Raw genomic sequence first — 4,457 nt, 5'->3', positions numbered from 1 at the left:
CACCGTCTCACGATGCCCATCCCGCCTGCTCCGGAGAGCTCCCGAGGGTCTCCACCAACGCCCCGGGCCTGCGTTTTCCGGAAGGGATGCGTGACTCAGACGGCCGTTCTGTGTGAGCCGGGCGAGGCCGTGGGAGGCACACAGAGGCTTGCTCTGCTCTTCTGGTGAGAGTCGTGGATTCTGACATGTGTTAGGGCTGCTCTGCGGTCACATCCGAGTCCTCCCCCACGTGTCGAGTGTGAGCACATTCATGTCCCGGGCTGGCTGGGCCTGGGTAGACATGGTGTCAGGGCCCTGTGAGGGTGCCCCTCCTCCGGAAGAAACAGATTTGGGAAAGAAGAACACCCTAAGTAGCGCACCCAGCCTGTGACTCCAGGGCATGGTTCCGATCAGGAGACTTAAACCTGCCACATCGGTGCAACCGTTCTGGTGGACGCTGCATAAAATGGAGAAGCTGGCATGCAGGAGCAAGAAAGGAGACCAGAAAGTGCCCAGACAGCTGGAAACTGGAGAGTATTATTTCAGGGCTGAAGCCGCTGGGTGCTGTGGCTCGGGCCAGCACGAGGCTGCACGCATGTTCTCGCGCCCAGCAGCCCTCAGGCCTGTCTGGGACTTGGCGCCACTCAGGAGCCACTTGGCCTTCTCGCCACATTCGCTCTTACCCCAAATTGCTGAGCGACAAGCAGCCCTTTCCCCTCAGGGAGACCAGAGTCCCTGACACTCTGGAGAGGACCGCGGGACTTGTGTGCCATTGGGGAAGGGGGCTGGGAGACACCGAGTCACAGACGTGCCCTCCACGGCCGTGGCCTCATCCCTGACAGGGCAAGCAGAGCTTTTGGACTGAACTTATCCACTTGCGGGATGACAAGGGGAACCCCAGGAGAAGTGGGGGACGGCAGCCTGTGGTCCCCGAGCACCTGGTGTGTGAGGAGGAGATGTGTCTGGAAGGGAGTCGCTGGCTCACCTCGAGAGAAAGCCTGGCGTCCTCTCTGACCACGAGGCTTTGCTCTGCTTCTGGTTAAGTAAACTGTAGCCCTTTCCTGCAGTCGGGGCTCCACAGCAGGTAGAGGGTGGGCCAGACCAGACGTGGACATAGGGAAAAGAAAAGAGATTGCACAACAGCTTTTTTTTTTTAAGTTTTTGTTTTTGGTGTTTTTTGGTTTTTTTTTGTTGTTGTTGTTGTTGTTGTTTTTTGCCATAGGGTGCATGCAGTCTCCAGAGAGAGAGACACAGAGAGAGGGAAGGTGAGAAATGGCCTAGAGTGCATGGCCATGCTATAAGCCCTTCTCATCCAGCTTCCTCTCTGGATTTGGGGCACACACACCCCCGGAGTAATTTTCAAGCTGCCAAGTCTGGGACTTGAACTGCAGTCAGCCATGTGGAAGTTCAGCTCCTTAACCACCAAGCCCAATGCCGGCCTCATGCACAATGACATTTTAGCACAATTTGGTTTTGTGCAGAACAGGATTTATATTGTGTTTGATATAAGCACGGAGTTTTGCTGGAAGAATTTACCCAAACCTCACAGGGTCACTAATCTAAGTGAGGCTTACAGAGGAGGGGGCCGAGGGTACAGTGGTGGCTGTCAGGCTCCTCCTCAGAGCTGTCTGTGGTGGCACTTAGGCAATGACCTCTATGGCTTTTATGCAAAAGCTGTCCTCAAGGACACGAACCAGGGCAATGTTTAAAGGCTGATGTCAAAGGCCCAGGAATGCTGAGTCCCTGAGACATGTTAGAGCGAGGAGTTCATTTGCATTTACATAATAATCACACTGGGTGATGCCCGGCGCAGAGTGACTGTTATGAAATACACTCGCATCTTCAGAACAGCCGTACTCCGGAAGGTGAATTGCATAACTGTCCTTAGGAAGCCCACTTGGGCCACAGCACAGGCCCGGGCTGCAAGCACGCCGAGTAGTTGGGTGGGACAAGAGTAGGCTCCCCACACCCCTGGCTCGGCAGGAGGCACGGGCCTACTGCACAGCCAGGCACCACGGGTCCTGCCACACACGTCAGCTGGGAGTCTGGCCGCGTCTCGGGGCAGTCTCTCCCTCTGTCTTACACGAGGAACTGGCGCTTCGGCAGTTGGTCCGTTGCTGTACAGAGAAGCCACAACCACACGGTCCTTTCCAGAGAGGGCACGGTGGCTGGGGCCGCACTTCCAGGACCCTGCACAATGGCACGGGGCTGGAAGGGGTCATAGCACTCTGGCTCACCTCCCGCCTCCAGGCCCTGAGGGGAGGGAAGGGCCACAAGCCAGAAGGAGCCTGGATCCCTGAATTGTCCCCTGGAAGGGACCTGAACGAGACGCAAATGGCAGGTACTCAGGGTACGGCTCTGAAATGTGAGGATCTGTTCTTGCTGCTAGCATGACCCTAAAGAATGCATAAGCTAAAGGGTGGAACCAGAAAGCCACCAGATCTCACAGAACAAGCCACTGGACTGCAAAGCCCATGCCATATGACCACACTGAAATGTCCCCAAGTCATCCTGGAAGTCCCTGCTGCCTACCTGAGGCCTCACCCAGACCCCATCACAGACCAGTGGAGATACGAGTGTGGTGTGGGCAGCGGCCCGCCCACAGCCACTGTCTCCACACAAGGGGATCTCAGTGAGACCATAGCAGCTGACAGCAGTGTCAGCAAGAACCCCTAACCCAGGAAGGCATGAGAGACCCAGCCTCGTCGTCCACACGCCTCCGTCGCCGCTCAGTCCTGCTCTGCCTGGACTCAGCTCTGCATAAGCAAGCCGGGCCGTTGCACTTCCAGCCAGCCCACTCCCAGGGGGCCGCCAGCCCTGTTAGTGGTATTTGTCTTCCTCGCCACGGCATCGAAGCCGGCCCTCGTCCAGTTGCTCCGCCACGGGAGGGCGGCGATGACCCCAAGAACCCACAGAGGCGTCTGCCTAGTCTGGAGGGGCAGGAGATGTGTGCATGGGGACAGGGCGGCTAGAACACCCCCACTTCCGAGCCATGCTCTCCTCCACAGGCAAGCCTCCCGGCGCCCTGCAGGTAGGACTGACATGTGGGCTGGGCCTGATTTTTAAAACCAGCCATTTCTACACACTGGCCCAAGGCACATCAAATATTGGTACTGGGCCAGCCCTGTGGCCTGACGGGTAAGGGATCTCAATCCCACATGGCTGACCATGGTTCAAATCCCAGCCCAGTGGCTTGAGAAACAAGCCGGGCAGGTGTGACTGTGTGCCCCGACCACATGGAGAAATGGAGAAGAAGGGATTGAGGTACAACCATACCCCAGGGGTGCTTTCTCCTGCTCTCTGGTGAGTGTGCACGGGTTCTGGAAAAGGTGCACATTTTTGCACATGCAGGCTCTGCCCTGTGGTCACCTCTTCATGGCGTGGAGAAGCAGGGAGAGGTCTCTGAGGAGCGATGCGTTTTGCTTCAGTCATGGGTTTAGTCTTTGGCTGACTCACCCCGTGGGCCCCACCAGTTGAAGATGCGTGCACACCGCTGACCCTGCAAGGAGAGGACACAAGCGTCCTGGGGCACTCGGCCAGGCGGGGAGGCAGCGCTCAATGAGGGACTGTCTCTTAACCCCTGCCACGCCATGCAGCCTTCCCACACTCTCTGTGGGGGGACGAGAGTGCTGATGGTCCCTGAGAGCCTCGTCACCGCCCACTGCTCAACGTCCGAGACACATGGCTGCCAGCAGAGGGGCCTGGACCGGAGACAAGGGGGAACTGGCAGCTGCGGCGAGCTCGGTTAAGCCTACGGAGAGGTTCTTTTTGGGTATTTTCCAAGGCCCGAGTTGGCTGGGCTGTTGCTTTTTCACAACCCACGTGAGGAAGCGTTACGCAGAGCCCTGGGACAGGGTTGCTTCACGCGGTTGCCTCAGCCTCCAGCCCGGCGTCAGCACTGAACTGCTGACCAGCCCAGGGCCCGCGGCCCGAGGCCAAGTCAGCTCCCTCCTTAGACTCAGTATGCCAGGACGCGCCCCTGAGGTGCCATGGACCGCGCTCCGCCCAGGGAAGACGCGCCGTGGGAGGTAAAACAGCCAGTTCAGTGGTTCTCAAGGGCAAGGGTGGCGTGGCGCTGGAGCAGCTCTGGTCAGGGCCTGCCCGCGTCTCCCCTGGGGGCCGCCTCTGGTCCTCGGCAACATGGCTGCGGTCAGCGGCTGCTTATCACGGACACGCGAGGCTGGAGTGCTGCAGACACTCCGGTCCTTCGAAGCTCACACTGGGCCCGACTGCCCTGCAGACCCTGAGGACACAGCAGGGTGCGTCCGGTCCATTGGGGTGAAGGCCCTGGTGGGGTAGGGGGTGAGCCCCAACATAACCGGCGACTGAGAGGCGGCCTCCGTGGGGCCAGACTGCGGCGCAGCAGGACTCCCCGTCAGTCCGCGAGCCAGGTCCACATGGACAGCTCCCAGTTCAAACCCAGAGGGCTCCCGAGTGTGCCGGGCACGAACCTGCCCCAGATGTGGGACTGGCTGGAG

Source organism: Tupaia chinensis, unplaced genomic scaffold, assembly GCF_000334495.1.
Source record: "Tupaia chinensis unplaced genomic scaffold, TupChi_1.0 Scaffold000161_1, whole genome shotgun sequence".
NCBI lineage: Eukaryota > Metazoa > Chordata > Mammalia > Scandentia > Tupaiidae > Tupaia > Tupaia belangeri.
Note: the sequence above shows the minus strand (reverse complement) of the source record.